Raw genomic sequence first — 6,668 nt, 5'->3', positions numbered from 1 at the left:
ATCTTACTTCTTTAAGAAACGTGGCTTTCACCAGAGAAAAATTTTTGCTTAAAATGTTTTTGGTGTTTCCGATTAGATCGAGACTCGCGAGGTGGAGGATTAATGATACTTGTTTCCAGTAAAATTTGTGCAAAGGGAAAAGCTTTTCAAATCACGGACTGCGACTGCGAAATTTTGGCCATAGATTTATGACTCCCAGGATACCATCCATTTTCAATTATAAATGCTTATTTCCCCACCGGTGTGCAACGTACACGTCAACGTGATAGGGCTGTGGCTGCCTGTAGAAAAGAAATTTTGTTTGTAGGGGATTTTAATTCGAATCACATGTCGTCGGGGCTAAAAACAGATTGGTGAGGTAAGGGACTTTAGGAGTGGACTATTGATAGTCACCTTTCATGTCAGAACACAGGACAAGTAACTTTTGCTTGAGGTCCCTTTCGTTCAGTGTTAGATTTGGCATTTTGTAGCACTGGCATCAAGGTTTTGTCGTGGGTAGCGGTTGACTCAGCAACCAACAGTGATCATCTTCCTGCGTCACTTGAAATCAATTGTCCAATAGCATCTTTAGAATACCAGGCATGCACATTTGTGGACCATACGAAATTTAAGACTTTCTTGCGTTATGCCGTTTCGAAACTTGCCAATGCCAATGATAAGGAAATCGCTTCAACCATTTGCTCAATTCTAGAGGATTCACGGAAACAAGCAGAATTTGTCATCCCTTCGGCTAAAGGCACCGTTCGTCGTTGGTGGAATAATGAGTGCACGCCTGACTATAGAAAAAGAAAGGCCGCTTGGAAAATGCTTCTGCGCAATCAGTGCCCGACAAATTGGAAAAATTATCAGTTTCACGCTGGTGTATTTAAGCGTACTGTTAATCGAGCCAAAGAGGAATACGATATTAGACATTGCGATTATCTATCTAAATAAAAAAAATAAGCTTGCTTCATTTGCATTCCTTCATGCTAGGAATGTGCTACCAACGCCCTTAACATTAAGCTCAATTGTTTTGACCCCATAGGAACTGAGCGCCTCCCTAGAAGAGATTCGCGAAGGCTTAGAAAATCGATTTACGGCCAGGCTTCCGGCTATTCATTCTACATTAGGTCCTTGGGATGGCCTTACTCCAGTTTCTTTAGCTGAAACTAATGAGACTGCACTATGTTTACCGAATTCAGCCCCTGGCGCTGATGGTGTCACAAATGCAATGTTAAAAATATTGTTACAGGAATCACCTAAGCGTCTTTTAGACCTAGTGAATTATTCAATTAAGTGTGCTTGGATTCCGTTGCACTGGAAGCTCGCCAAAGTAATATTGATGTTTAAGAAACAAGAAGGAAGGTATGTATTGGAGAACATTAGGCCCATTGCGCTTACGTAAAACGTAGTAAAAGTCATTAAGAGGCTTCTTCACCGTCGTATCATGAAATTTATTAACGATAATTACATTCTTAGTCCCTGTCAGATTGGCTTCAGGGCCGGCTACTCCATCTGGCATGCCCACGTCGACTTAGAAGGCCAAATACAACTCGCTCGACGTCATAAGCAATACGCTTTCTTTGTGACCCTCGATATCGCTAAAGCATACGACACTGTGGAGCACACTGTATTGACCAATCAGTTAGCTTCCTGTGGTGATCCTGGGTATATAGTAACGTAGATTCAGTCATTCTTAGGTGAAAGAGAATTCTATTGCTACGAAAGCGGCGTTTCTCCTTCTAAATACAAACAAACGAGAGGCGTACCGCAAGGCTCAGTTCTTTCCCCGGTGATTTTTAATATTCTCATGAGCACACTACCTTTTCATCAAGAAACAACTTGTCATGTTTATGCAGACGATATTGCGTTTTTTGCGTCTGCAAAAGACATCCACACGTTATACAAACGACTGCAAACTTACCTTTATGCTCTGGAGAGGTGGTTAGATGTTAGTCACTTCACACTCAATGCCAGCAAATGTGCTGTTCTCGTTTTCCCTATACGTGACATCGTGCACATTTCATTGTCTTACCGCCTTCAAGACATACCATAGGCGGAATCTGTTAAATACCACGGAATTATTTATAACCCCTCCCCTCAACTGGCGCTCACACATAGATCATGCGACTGGGAAAGGTACCCGTGCAATTGGCATATTGCGTAGGCTGAGCAGTCGTCGAATAGGATTGAGAAGAGATGCACTCCTAATGATATTGCCGCGAATCCATGCAGTGCCTGCTCACTCAAGTCTGCCGCCATGCGACGCAACGCAAGACGCGCTGCCGCCATGCGACGCAAGGCGCGTCCAGTTGAGACGCGCCACGCAACGCAAGACGCGTCCAGTGGAGACGCGCCAAGACGCGCTTTAAATTGAGCGCAGACGACAGCGGCGGGCATTCTGTTCGACGACCGCCGAGCACGCTGGTCGCGTCGCCGTCGCCGGGTAGCTCAGGGCATTGTGGGCGCAAGTCAGCCCAATAAACAGTCTTCTTTGGACAAACCTTTGTCCGTCCTCATCGTCCCTGCGACTGCCGTCACCACTATTTCTTTATTTATTTATCTATTTATTTATCACAGTAACCACAGCGCCAGTTTGGCATAACAGTGGGGGGGGGGGGGAGAAGTACATATATCATGGACAAACAGCAGGTGATATAGGATACATGAAAAAAAAAAAAAGATACAGCTCAGGGCAAATCGCCGTCACAACAAAAAGAAGAAACAAAGAAGCAGAGCATAACCGTACATGTGCGAAGTGAAACAAGCGGTTTCTGTTGACGCAAGCACTAAGTACAGAGAAAAAAAAATTGCAAGTCATACAGCTGAAGCAAAGGCATCATTTGAAGATAGCGATACAACATCGCTGGGCAGCCTGTTCCACTCACTGACCGTCTTAGGAAAAAATGACATCTTAAAAAGCTCCGTTCTGCATCTATACTCTTTAAACTTAAGTGGGTGATCGCGCCTGCCAGAAGTGTACTCCGGTGGCCTTATGTAGCTATCACGATTGAGGCCGGTTTTAGAATGATATATATTGTGCAAAAATTTTAATCTGAATGTTTTTCTACGATTTTGAAGTGTATTCCAGCCTAATGTTTCCTTTGTTTGGGATGCGCTAAAATACCGAGTATAATTTTGTACCAAGAAACGGGCTGCTAAGCTTTGTACTCTTTCTAGTTTCTTTATGTCTGTCGCAGTCCACGGGTCCCAGATAGTACAAGCATATTCCAGTATTGGTCTTATGTTAGTCTTGTAAAGCACGTTCCTTGTTTCTAAGGGAAAGCACTTCGTATTTCTACGTAGCATAGCAAGAACTCTATACGCCTTAGCAATTATAGAATTAACATGACGGTGCCAGCATAGTTGAGGGGTCAAGTACACCCCAAGGTATTTATATTCACACGCGGATGCAAGATTTGTCCTGTTAATGCTATATGTATATACATTTGGTGACCTTTGTCTCGTAAAGCACATCTGCACAGTTTTATCAAGATTTATACTCATGCCCCATTTATCACACCACTCTGCAACCTTGTCTAAATCCTTCTGTAGTTCATTATAATCATCGGGACCTTTCATAACGCGATACAGAACGCAGTCGTGCGCAAACAATCGGATGAAAGATGATATGCCAACGGTAATGTCATTCACGTTTAACAAAAACAATATCGGACCCAAAACTGAACCTTGAGGCACCCCCGATGACACATCAACACCATGCGACAGTCTACCTCCAACGACTACGCGTTGTGTCCCACAATTTAAGTATTCTTTTATCCATTCAACAACCGTTTAATTTATGTTGTACCACGATAATTTTTGAAGCAGTAAAGAATGGGGCACTAGGTCAAAAGCCTTCCTGAAATCTAAAAAGATGCTATTTACGCAGCCCCCTTTGTTAAGAGTGGATGCTAGGTCGTGCGTTAATTCTGTAAGCTGAGTAATAGAAGAAAAACCACTTCGAAATGCGTGTTGCTGAGAGATCAACAAGGAAAACGAATTTAAGTGAGTCATGATATTGCTAAAAAGTACATGCTCAGGGATCTTGCAAGGTACGCTAGTCAAGGACACCGGTCGATAATTAAACACAGATTTTCGAGGTCCTGACTTCGGAATAGGAACAACATTGGCAATTTTCCAGTCTATAGGCAACATTCCGCGTGTCAAGGATCTGGCAAAGAGCACATAAAGGTATTTAGACAACGGGCCTGCACAATCGGAAAGCAGATAGTTCGGCAAGACATCGGGACCGCTGGCACTAGTGGTACTTAAACGTTCAAGTTGTAGTTCAATACCCGTCCTGTCGAATACGATGTCATTCATTGGTTCCCCTCCGATAAGCCCGTAGTGAAATATTGAATCAGTATTAGTTGCGCGCGCAGAAAAAAACAGAACCGAAGAACGAGCTAAAACATTCTGCCTTATCTAGACTATCATGCACAAGAGACCCATTGTGTTCGAGCACAGGAATTGACACTTCGTCTTTTCTATTCTTCTTCATAAACTGCCAGAATTCTCTAGGGTTACTTTTTAACCTTTCCCGTGCCTTTCCCGTGTGATATTGCGGAATTCGCCTCATTCTTGGTTTCGACATGGCTGCCGCCATGCGACGCAAAGCGCGTCCAGTTGAGACGCGCCACGCAACGCAAGACGCGCTGCCGCCATGCGACGCAAGACGCGTCCAGTGGAGACGCGCCAAGGCGCGCTTTAAATTGAGCGCAGACGACAGCGGCGGGCATTCTGTTCGAGGACCGCCGAGCACGCTGGTCGCCTCGCCGTCGCCGGGTAGTTCAGGGCATTGTGGGCGCAAGTCAGCCCAGTAAACAGTCTTCTTTCGACAAACCTTTGTACGTCCTCATCGTCCCTGCGACTGCCGTCACCACTACCTGACAATATATCGTGAGTACGTCCACCCTGTATTAGAATTTGGTTGCGCGTTCTTCTCTGGAGCTCCAGCCTACATGTGCCATCCTCTAATCCTCTTACAAAGAGAAGCAATGCGTCTGTGCTTAGGTCTTCCTAAATTTGTTGCAAATTCTATTCTTTATCTATAATCCCGTGTTCCTCCACTTTAGTGCAGGTTCCGACTTTTGATGGTGCGGGCGTTCTTAAGGATTTATGAATCACCGCTGCGTCGTCCCCAAATGATCTTTATTTCACAACCTGGATTGTTTTTCGGTGTCATCTAGCCGCGACTACATACTCCGCAAATTATATTCGTGCAAAAATTACTTGACTCTTTGGGCGCGTGCATATGCGATGTACTTCCTATTCCCGACAGAGCTGTTGCAACGGATATACAATTCGATGACACTTTTCCTAATAATGCAAAATTACTTCCACACCGTATTCTAGACGTTATATTACAAGATCATCTGAAAAACCTTCAAACAAACGTTGTAATTGCTACAGACGCTTCACAATTTGAAGAAAAGTCAGGTGTAGGAATATTTTCCCCGATTCTCAATTGGACATATTCTCTTCAGCTGCCAGATTTCATACCGATCTTTCTAGCCGAATTCATTGTCTTGGTGCTGGCATTAGGCAAATTAGGACCATCAATTACGTCAGCCGTGATAGCCACTGGTTCGTTATGATTGTGCTCATCCGTTACTGCTTCTAGTGATTCTCGCGTGATGAGAACATTTCATTCATTAATAGCTGGTTACTTGAGAATCCTGCGTTTGATTTGGGTGCCTGGCCATAAAGGACTAATCATTAATGAAATTGCAGACTCTCTAGCCAAGGCATCGATAAGTGGCCCGATTCTCCCTTGCTGCCCTTTGACTGCTTATGTTACTGCTGCTAGATTTCGCAGGAGTGTCACTATACAGACAGTGTCAGGCTCCGCAATTACTAACTCTGTGAATTACGGATATCTCCTACACCCTTGGAATAAAGACTTTTGCCGAACACGGAAAATTGAAGTGTCCATCACGAATCTGCGCTGCCGTATACCTGCATTGAACTTCTACCTCCACAGGGCTGGTCAGGTCCCCTCACCATTATGCTCGTTCCGTGGCGAAGTGGAGTCAATAGACCATTTCTTGTTGTCTTGCAGACGTTTTCTATCATAAGAAAACGACTACTCGAAATCCCGCTTCGCTCTATCGTTCTAAATTTATCAGTGCCTGTGATCGTATCTTTTGGAGCCTTCATTATTGGGTTCAGCCACAGAAATTTTTGCTTGAAAATACAAAATTACCTCATTGAAACCAATTGATTTTCATGTTAGATTGATCGTTGTCCCTCTTAACCATAGCTTTCTCTTATTCCTTATCTATTATTATTATTATTATTAATATTATTATTATTATTATTATTATTATTTCAAACCCGGTTTTATCTGATTATTTCCTTTTTTCTCCAAACACAAAACGTTTACATTTAAAATGCAACGCTCGAATTGTTAACTCCCTTGTTATCATTATTATTTTTATGCACCTACTTGAACCACCCGATTCTAGGCCGGTTCTAGGTCGGTTCTGGCTTCTCCTGCTTTGGGGGCTTAGGTCAAGTATCGGGTGGTATTTTCTTTAATCAGCTTGTTACTTAACATAACCTTTATATATATATTTTTTCTTTTTCTGATGTGTTTTTGTGTTAGCCTTGCTTGATGTCTGTAGCATCAGCTGGCTACGGGGCTTCCCCGTGGTCAGCCTGGGTAGCTCCTCAGGAGCAGCCAC

This window comes from Dermacentor albipictus, unplaced genomic scaffold (genome assembly GCF_038994185.2).
Source record: "Dermacentor albipictus isolate Rhodes 1998 colony unplaced genomic scaffold, USDA_Dalb.pri_finalv2 scaffold_29, whole genome shotgun sequence".
Classification (NCBI taxonomy): Eukaryota; Metazoa; Arthropoda; class Arachnida; order Ixodida; family Ixodidae; genus Dermacentor; species Dermacentor albipictus.
Note: the sequence above shows the minus strand (reverse complement) of the source record.